This window comes from Mus musculus, chromosome 12 (genome assembly GCF_000001635.26).
Source record: "Mus musculus strain C57BL/6J chromosome 12, GRCm38.p6 C57BL/6J".
Lineage (NCBI taxonomy): Eukaryota > Metazoa > Chordata > Mammalia > Rodentia > Muridae > Mus > Mus musculus.
Window position 1 is genome coordinate 46,205,418 of NC_000078.6, and position 11,080 is coordinate 46,216,497.

Consider the following 11,080-nt stretch of genomic DNA (forward strand, 5'->3'; position numbering starts at 1 on the left):
ACAGGAGCAATGCTCCCTTTTGGAAAGAATGGTAGTTCCCATTGAGAGGGTTAGTGAGTGTGTGCCTCTAAAAGGGATTTATGAAGTACTCTGGGCATCTAATTACTGGTTTTGCAATGCGATCTCTCATTCTCTCTTATATAGTCCTACCACTGTGATATGATTTACCTATCGTGGGGAATTGCCAGCATTTGCAAGTACCACTAAATTTATGAAACTTCAAGCTATGTAAACCACTTTTCTGAGTAAACTATCCAGCCTCAGGCATTGTATTTCCTTAAGGCAATGAAAAGAGTGGGCTAATACAATACATTTTCTTATGTTTAAAGATAAACGGTTTTGAAGCAATAAAATGATTAACATTTTTTTCATGTTATTTTCAAAAGTATAAGTATATTCCTGGGTTTGGTGCCTTATTGCATAGCCTTTGTTTCTGTACTGCCCTTTTCTCAGAGGTACCATTCAGTGTTGTGGCAGAGTAACTAAACCCATACAACCCCTTGACAAGCCATCCTGGACTTCTAGAATTTTGCAAATTTAAAGCATTTCCGTCTCTAACCTTTCAGTAAGGAAATCACTGAAAGCAAAGTACTTTTCCATCAAGTCTTGAAAATAATGAATGATATGAATTTTAGTTGATGAGCTATAAAATAATTTCTACATGACTTATATATTACAGGCGTAATTTCTTCTCTCCACTGTGCAGTCAAGAATGTACATTTCAACTCCCATTTACTCTTGGTTCTATATACTGGGTAAGTTAGATAAGTAGACAGATTTTTTTTTAATATGTGGTTTTCTACAAGAATTTGTCATTCCAGTAATATTGAATTCAATCTGTTGGAGCTTTTAAATATCTACTGTACTACAGACAATACAGATTTCCAGAGTCCAGCATGTTTAGAATGATTGTTTGTAGAACCTTTGCACTGTATCTTCTCACCTTAAATCACCCACTAAAAATAAGTAACATTCAGTTAGTAGCCACTGGCGCTTTATGCATTAAATGATAGGAATAAAGCAGTAGGTTTGGCTTGTGTCATTTTCTGTTAGCCACAAACAATGACATCCATAGTTTTGTTTTACAGCTTTGCTGGGGTCAGGCACCTGTCATCTCTAGAGAGAGCATTGCCGGGGAATATTCCTCAGAAAATCATTAGGATGTCCCTAGCATGACGAGAGCCTTGATGATGCTTCTGTGATCACTGGTTCTTTCTGTAGCATACTAAATGATGACCTCATAATTAACCACCATGTTCATCTTCCTGACATGTGACAGTACTGACCAGAGCATCAGTCTTTGGGCATTTTGTCTATGTTAGACCGACTTTCTATGGCAGCAAACAATAACATGAACTATAATTGCTGTGATTCTGGGAGCACCTAGCATGCTATAGGACTGGAATTACTTGCTTCTCAAATACAATTTACTAAAACATAAGTGACATTTTTTTTTCTCATCTTGACCAAAATTTAGGTAGACTTCTTCCTGACTCAGAGTCCCTGACTTCCTTTTCCTTAGAGCAGTTTCTTCAGACAATTTGAAACTGTCAGGCCTTTCCCTTTTCCTTTAAGATTCAAATATCTTTAAAGATTTCTCCCAGCTTTACAACCCAGGGATGTCTTTCTCAAATTCATAGGAGCCAGTTTTTGAAATGTAAACCTCCTCTAGAAAAATAGACTTTATCAGCCACTTTCTCTATGATGTTTGAAAACCTAACCTTGATTTGTGCCTGTCTCTGCATTGTCAAGTTATTTCCAGACTTGAAAGTAAAATAAAGCCTAATTATTTCTTGGCTAATGTAAAGTAGCTAACAGAGTTGGCAGATGATATACTCTGACCCTACTCTTCCAAACTCTCCAACTGTACTCTTACCAGAATTGATTGAGGTCTGTCTTATGTGTGGCAAGAATTATGAATAACTTTAACGTTTGATATGCAGTTTTCATTTGCCATTGTGCCTTCCCTTCTTAGTCACAGCATCCCTTTCCTGTGATGCATTAGATATTAAACTTGTGCCTTTCTAGTATTGGAAGGATAGTTTTCTTGGATAAAAGAAGCTGCTACTATGGTAGCTGCATTATTAAATGGTTGTTCCAGAGTCTGGTTCATATTCTTAAGAATGCAGTCTCATATTAACCTAATGACTGGTCCTATAATCTATTATTCTGATGTATTTCCCTAAAATTCCTCAACCATCATTTTACAGTCATGCATTTTCTTTTAAAAGAGAATTAGAACATCACAACTCCAGTCCTGATCTTCCCTACCAAATGTCTTCTTAGACTCTATGATTGGATTGAGTTCATCTGTTTGGACCACATCAGTCACCTCCCATTTCTCTGAACTTCATCTCTCATATTTAATCTGGCTTTAGTCAATTCTGCTCTCTCAGTCTTCAAACATGTTTAGAAAACCGCTATTCCCCTCCATTTCCATTAACTTGAGTTTAGTCTGAGCAACAAATACTTCTCCCTGGGACTATTGCAGTAGTGATGCCTTGATTTGTAGGTTCCACCCTGCCACTGTTCTCATCTCAAAACAAACCACAAGAGCTGTTTTGAGAGAGTTCAGGTGGATCTACTCTCAGGTTTTGCTGACCTGCTTACAGAATTATCTTAAGTTTTTTTTATTAGATATTTTCTTTATATACATTTCAAATGCTATCCTGAAAGTTCCCTATACACTCCCTCCACCCTGCTCCCCTACCCACCCACTCCTGCTTCTTGGCCCTGGCATTCCCCTGTATTGGGGCATATAAAGTTTGCAACACCAAGGGGCCTCTCTTTCCAGTGATGGCCAACTAGGCCATCTTCTGCTACATATGCAGCAGACACGAGCTCTGGGGGTACTGGTTAGTTCATATTGTTGTTCCACTTATAGGGTTGCAGACCCCTTGAGCTCCTTGGTGCTCTCTCTAGGTTCTCCACTGGGGGCCCTGTGTTCCATCTTATAGATGACTGTGAGCATCCACTTCTGTATTTGTCTGGCACTGGCATAGCCTCATACGAGACAGCTATACCAGGGTCCCTTCAGCAAAATCTTGCTAGTTTATGCAATAGTGTCTGGGTTTGGTGGCTGATTATGTGATGGATCCCCGGGTAGGGTAGTCTCTGGATAGTCCATCCTGTCGTCTTAGCTCCAAACTTTGTCTCTGTAACTCCTTACATGGGTATTTAAAAAGCTTAAGATTTTACAATAGCAGCAGCACCATTCTTTTTTTATTCTTTTTCTTTTTTTTTTATTACGTATTTTCCTCAATTACATTTCCAATGCTATCCCAAAAGTCCCCCCCTCCCCCCTCCACTCCCCTACCCACCCATTCCCATTTTTTGGCCCTGGCGTTCCCCTGTACTGGGGCATATAAAGTTTGCCTGTCCAATGGGCATCTCTTTCCAGTGATGGCCGACTAGGCCATCTTTTGATACATATGCAGCTAGAGTCAAGAGTTCATGGGTACTGGTTAGTTCATAATGTTGGACCTACAGGGTTGCAGATCTCTTTAGCTCCTTGGATACTCTGTGTGAACTTCCCAGTACTGCTATTTCTTCTGCTCTCCTAATCACTCTGATTTGACCACAGAAGTTTTGTTGTTTTCTATAATATGCTATTATGCTCCCACTTGCAAACCTTTCTAAAATTTCCAAAGCCTCCACTACCCTTCCACTCCTTGGTAGACTCTTTTCCCTTTTTCTTAATTAAGTGCTTTCCATATCCCTTTTTATGTTCTAGTATTTTCCTCCTAGCACTGCAGTGGTCACCTTCTAACATTATATAACATTTAATATTAATATATAATATTTAATATTTGCCAGAGTGCTTGGGATTTATCCATGCAAGGAATTTTTTCAGACACATGAAATTCAATATCACCTCAACAGTACAATTCCCTTTGTTAGCATGTAGGATGCCCATTGGTAGCTATTTTTCCTAAATTCTTTATGATCCCAACAATTTAGAGCAGTGTCTCATTCATAGGAGGTACATTGAGCTAAACTGTGTCTTCTTGAATACAGATATCAGCTAACTAAATTCAGCACCTCAGAATGTGACTCTACCTGAGCATGAACTCTTTGAAAAGTGATTATGTTAAAAATTGGGCTGGTAGGGTGAGCCCTAATCCAAAGTGTCTGTTGTCTTCCTTAGAAAATTAACATATCAGAGCCCCTTGGACATGTTGGCATAGAACTGCAACCACTTTAAGAGAATCAAAAATGACATCCAACTGCAAGTCAAGAAGAGAAAATTCAGTGTATTACCAGACCGGTTCCAACCCCAATGCTGTACTCCTACTCTCCAGAATTGTAAGAAAAATAATTAATTAAGATCCCCATTCTATGGTGTCTTGTTATGACAGTCTTAGCAAACTATGATGGCACATTCAATGAATAAAAATAAATTAATATTTTCTGAATCACAGATTATTCAAGCAGCACAATTTTGTGTGTTTTAAAATATGATAAAGTACAAAGAAACCCAGGAAAAATATTCAAATAAATGACTTCAGAATATGGAATGTTCTACCCACCCACTATTTGTATTTGAAACTATTTTCTTGTCTTTATATAGATAAACAGTACATCATCAACTGTAATGATCACTTTTGATGAACTAAAAATATTTGAATTATTCCACCTCTATAGACACTTCTCAATAGTGTGAACTCTCTGTTAGAAGACGACTTGTTTCTTTGTAAGGCACTTTGAACTAAAGAAAAACAGTATATCAGAGGATGAACTGATGTTGTGTATTCTGAAATTGGCTAATGAACACCATCCTCAAGAAGTACACTTGGCTCTGGTAAACTTTGTTTCATAAAGTTTTGATGAGATTGATGCTTCTGAGAGGAAACTACTACAAAGTTTCTGTCACATAAGCTACAGTCTTCCAGCTGCCTGAAACCCCTCAGCAAATTCACCCCCACAAATAGGGCTACCATAGAGATGGTGTTGTGGAATGGGGTGGTATGGAAACTGCTTATCTCCACTTTCCTTGTACAGTCTTTATGCCAAAAGAAAGATCAGAGAATTATCACTGCCCCCCTTTCTTGGGAGTTATTCTCAGTCAGAGTTAGTGGCTGGTTTTGAATAGCCTTGATTTAACTTATCTGTATTTTCTCTTCTCACAGAAGAAGTTTCCTTTGCTTCCTTACAAATATGAGTTTCCACTTGTCCATCTCATGTCTACCCATCAGACCAAATGGAACTTGTCTATAGTCTTATACCATAGCTAGTGCCAGAACTATTGGACTGCCCAGTGTGATGGCTGGTGAAGTGTGAACTCATCAGTCTCTTATGTAACTCTCTCACTCACAAAAATAAACAAGCAAACTGCTAACAAGAAATGGACCTGTGACTTATTCAAAATGTTTCTACATTTGCTGAGGACGATTCCTGGTGAAATCATCCCAGTATTCTCCGATGTTAAGATGGCAGGGCACTATGCCTGAGATGACGCAGCACAGGACTCTTAAAGGCTGAGCCGGATGGATTGAATATAAAGTCAGAAGTGAGCTCTATAGTCTTCTGGGCACCAGTCATACACACATAAGGGCATAGAGATTTTTAATGAATGTCAATGCTTGCAGAATCTACACATGAGCTGGAAGTGGAGCTGGATTAAAATAGCTGTTCTCTGAAAGAAACCAAGACCTGCAGCTGGTGCTACCAGATCATCAATAATCAAGGATGGAAATGCTTTCAAGCAAACGTTTCAGAATAAACAAGGAAAGAGAGAATGAATAAAAGAAAATACACAGGAAAACAAATTAATTCTATGTTCAAATGATTATTCAATTCAGCCTTCGCTTTGAGGACTGGGTACCATGCCAACAAGAAAAATGGAGGGACATACAAAAACAAATAACAATAACAACAAACATCAAAGATTCTTTTGATTTCATTTTCTAAAACATACAGCTTTTCTATAGCGTTCTCTTTGAAGTATCAGTGGTGAAGTGGCTCTGAGCAGATACCTGCAATCTGGTGCATGCTTTTTAGTTATTCTGTGTTTTACTTCTGTTGCACTTGGCTGCACTGTTATCCCTCCAGGTTAATACCTCACTGTCAAGGATAGTGCCTCTCAGGGAAGTTCAGCCACTTCTTTCAGAAGCTCTTTCAGATCCTACCACTCACTGTCAGAAATTCTGGCATCTTCTATTGGTTTTTCATTCCCTTTTATGTATCATCTTTTATTGTTTTTTTTCTTCTTTTTCTTTATATGTTTTCCCTCTCTCCTCCTGCTGTTCTTATTATCTTCAGTCCCACCGGTTCTCACTTGCAGCCTTCTTTGTCTTCTCTTTTTGACTGGCAGCTTCTTTGACTCCTGTACAGAATCTCTAGGATTCTCTGTTACCATTTGCTTTTCTTCTAATCAATGTCATCTATGTGTAAAGCTACAATGCTCTTTGGTTTGTCCTGTCGGCAATTTGCCTTGTTTTGGCTGAACGATGAACTGTGTTTTACTACAGACCTAAACTGTAGCCATCCATCTGTGGGCAGATGATTTCATGTGCTGAGGATGCCAAGGGACAGAAACAAAATAAATTAACAGTACTTCCCTAAAAGTCCTAATATGTTTTCAAATATCCTCTACAGATTGCTTTGCTTGCTAGTAATAACTGACATGAGAGAAATTGAGTATAAATGAAACTTATTGTCATTAAAGTCATGGGCAGTGTAGGTCTGCCATTTTTTTAAATTAGGTATTTTCTTCATTTACATTTTCCAATGCTATCCCAAGAGTCCCCCATATCCCCCACTCCTCTACCCACCCACTCCCACTTCTTGCCCCTGGCATTCCCCTGTACTGAGGCATATAAAGTTTGCAAGACCAAGGGGCCTCTCTTCCCAATGATGGCCAACTAGGCCATCATTGATACATATGCAGCTAGAGACACGATCTCCGGAATGTTCCAAAAATAAAATGTTCATGCATATAAATATGCTTGTTACTTCTATAAGATTAATAAATTTCCACTCATATGTAATCAGTGTGTTATTGGTATGACTGAGAATTCTGTATAAACACATGAGTAGCATGAAAAACTGACTTTATTGTCAAAACTATAAAACAACACTATTCAGTTCTTTCATTGTTCAAACTGTTGAGATATTTTATTTATTTGGTCCATTCTTAGTTAAGTCTTTATCAAGTACATTGAATTTTATTTTAAAGTATCTTTTTCTCTCAGTTAGTATTCATTCCAATTAAAGTATAATCACTCACTTGTCAATGATCGTAGCTCTTAGTCTTATCTTTTAAATCCCCCCTCTGGCCCTGAAATACTCAGGAAGCCCTTCTCATTCTCAGCCTCTGGAAGTAAGAGCAAGCAGAGAATGAGGTGCTGGCTATGTAAATGAAGGCTCTTGGTGGTGAAGAGGAATTTTAATCTTAGTCCAATTTTTATGTTCTTCACTTCTAATGATGGGTCCTGCTCTATCTTCACCTACTGGTAGATGTGTGATAATCCAAGAAAACATCTCAGAAGCCAGAATAACTTCTCCATCAACTTCATCTATACAAATTCTGAAAGCCATAAGTCAACTGAAACAAACATTCACCCTTTTCTTTACTCTCTAAGCACAATATCCTGCTTCTGCTCACCTGCCTTGCAGAAGAACCATAGTAAGCCTGTAGACTTCAGGCACAAAGCACTGTCTCAATGTTTAAGTATCAAAATGCCTCCTGGCACTACCATAGGAGCCAGTATGAAGTAAAAATGCAGGATTCAACTGTTTAAAACTCATTGAGAACTTTATAACAACTACCACAAAGGGTTAAACAACAATTTTGAATGCAGGGCTCTCCGTGACTCCATGTCACATGCCTATATTATGTGGGTGATCCTCCAAGTCCTGGCTCTAAGAATAGCCCTCATAAACACAGTTCTAATGCTTGTGGTTCATTTCTCTAGTGACAGACGGGCTCATTTTCCTCTGAAATTTTAGCTCATCTCTGAATCTTAAATAAGGAACCAAACTTCTATTGAACTTGAACTATTTCCAAAAAGAAAAAAAAATGTAATATTTGTGTTGTGTAGTTATTGAGATGCCTGCTATTCTGCTTTGATTTGGTTTCTGGCTTTGTTTATTTGTATGGTTATTTTTTTTCTTGTTTTCTTTTAGTTTTAAAGCACAGCTATACTACTATTGGGCAAATAGTTCCTTTGAACAGTCCATGTCTATCATGAAGTGTCCATTTCAATAACACTGCTAAGGACATACATAGAACAAAGAGAAAATGAAAGAGGGGATCATTTTTTTCCTAGACCATTGGTTATGGAGAAAAAAATGGATATATAGAGAGAAAGAAGAATAATTAGACATATGATCTCTCCTTATGCAGATTTTCTATGAGAAAAAAAGAGACATTTCTGTTCTCCTTCTTAGGGATGTAGGAATGTGACTGCTATGTGTGTGAGGTCTGCAACATCTTCAGAAAAGAAGAGAGAAGATAAGACTAGAGCTAATCTAGTCTAAACTCTCAAGGCAAAAGCATGACTTATTCCTCAAAACAGATTTTTTTTTTCTTTTTCTGGCCAAATATGACCATAGCCAGGGAATATAGAGTTAGGTCACTGAAAATCCCATGTCCCAAAATGGTAACTATTCATTTGGGGTTTTGAACAAAGAGTAAAGAAAGAAATTAAGGCACTTTTGCAATACATTGCAATACATTGGTAAGTAGACATGTTACAGCAGAGAAGGAAAGTCTCTTATTGGCTTCAGATGCTATTGGATTGGATGGCATTGTTAGCTTTTGTGGTTGGTTCAAACTAGGTGTCTGGATATTTCAAAGGATTAACCTAATGGTCACTAATATGTTCATTTATGTAGAGAAAGGGATATCAAGAGTGCTTAAAATAGCCCAAGAATATTTGTTTCTGTACTTGCAGCATTCAAATCTCTCCTCAGTCATTCAAGTTGTAATCAGCTAACTAGCCTGGCCTTGCACAAGCTTTAGTGGACTGTGCTGCTCTCTCTAGGAACTGTCATTCAGAGTGGACATGTGTCACATGTGACTTCTAGGTCAATTCCTGTTAAGGTGGAAGCTAAATAACCACATATGTGTTTATTATTGTTGTTGTAAAAAATATCTGTAAGGCAATCAATCATGTGGTAGGAGGTCCAAGGTATCAAGGCCAAGAGATGCAGAGGGGATTTACAGAGATAATTTAGCATTTAATAGCTCTCTCTGAACTTTTGGAGGACCTGAGTTGAATTATCCACACCTATATCTGTTGACTCAGATATCTGTTGTAACTCCAACTGTCTCTTCTGGTCTCACATGCATGACTTATATTGACAAGATTTACACACATACATATAAATATATTTTTTTCAAATAAAATATAGAAGTGTTTGAGTGTCTACAAAAGCATGGGGATGTTTCAGTCAGTTATGATCCTTACCAAGACAATAAGAACGACAAGACTTTTGGATCCTCAGATATAGGGGAAGATGGCAGAAATAACAACACAAAATATCAGGGCTTCCCTCTAGAAGTTGAATGAAGCAATGTTGCATCTCAGGAGCGGCACCAGATCAAGGATCACTCTTTTCCTAATTCTGCAAGACTTTATTTTACCGGCTTCTTTCCAGTGAATTAAGATGCTGTCATAAGACAGAACGGAAGGACTGTATCTCAGATTCTTATAAGTACTGCATCTCAGATCCTTGTAGAGCTTTTTTTTTTTTTAATTATCCAAAAGTAGCACATTAAAGTCGCCCTGGCAGTTAAACTGTAAATGAGATAAATACTGAAATGAGTAGAAAAAATTTTAAATTACTTTATTTTTTACATTCCATACCCCATTTCTGGGCCCCCCCCATCCACCTTCTGACTGTTCTACTTCTCACACCTCCTCCCCACCCCACCCCTGTCTCCACCTGACCTCTAAACTCCCTGGGGCCTCCAGTCCCTTGAGGGTTAGATGCATTATCTCTGAATGAACACAGATCCAGAAGTTTTCTACTTTATTTGTGTTGGGGGCCTCATATCAGTTGATGTATGCTGTCTGTTTGGTGGTCCAGTGTCTGAGAGATCTCAGGGATCCAGATTAATTGAGACTGCTGGTCCTTCTACAAGATTGCCCTTCTTATCAACTTCTTTCAGCTTTCCCTAATTCAACCACGGGGGTAACTGCTTCTGTCCATTGGTTGGGTGCAAATATCTGCATCTGATTCTTTCAGCTGCTTGTTAGATCATTCAGAGGGCAGTAATGATAGGTCCCTTTTTGTGAGCATTCCATAGCCTCAGTAATATTGTCAGGCCTTGGGACCTCCTTTTGAGCTTGATCTCACTTTGGGCCTGTCACTGGATGTTCTTTTCCTCAGCCTCCTCTCTATTTCCATACCTGGAATTTTTTCAGACAAGAACAACTAAGGGTGAGAGATGGCAACCCAATTCCTTATTTGATGCCCTGTCTTCCTGCTGGAGGTGGGTTCTATATGTCCTGTGTCCCTACGATCGGGCAAAAGGTGTGCATGGTACTCACTAATAAGTGGACATTAACCAAAAAAAAAAAAAAGTAATAAAATAAAATAAAAGTAGAGAATACCCAAAATACAGTCCACAGAACTCAAGTACCCAAGAACTTGAGTACCCAAGTGAGGACACCTCAGTCCCACTTGGGAGAGGGAAGAAAGCAATCATAAGTGGGGAGGCAGGAAGGGACCTGGGAGGGAAAGTGGTTGGGGGAAATAGAGAGGGGGGAGAGGGAAACCTGATCTGGTATTGGGTGAAGGAAGCCCTGAGGATCAGCAGAAAGAATAGAAACAGGCAACCTCAGGAAATAGGAGGTTGGGGGCACCCTCCAGAATGCACTATAGACCTGGGAGGTAAGAGACTCTTTGGAATCAAAGGGGGGTACCTTAGTAGAAAAATATTTAAATGAGCATAGAAGGATATACTTCCTCAGTGCTTATATGGTATATAATAAAGTTTATTCAGAGGGTGAGGAGTTGAGTTCAAGGAGCAAAAGGAGGGAGGGGGGAGGGGAATGGGGTGAGAGAGGAAAATAAGTGGGAGCAAGATCAAGATAGAAAGGAGGGGGCAAGCATCCCCTTTTATAGTGAG

General features: G+C 38.7%; 1 long non-coding RNA gene across 1 annotated transcript; it reads left to right on the forward strand.

Annotated features, from left to right (window-relative positions):
• The first annotated feature begins 228 nt into the window (after window positions 1-228).
• On the forward strand, window positions 229-6,732 carry Gm40416. The gene is made up of 3 exons (XR_872731.1): window positions 229-755; window positions 4,148-4,305; window positions 5,130-6,732. It is a non-coding gene; the product is annotated as a predicted gene, 40416 (long non-coding RNA).
• The last annotated feature ends 4,348 nt before the right edge of the window (window positions 6,733-11,080 follow it).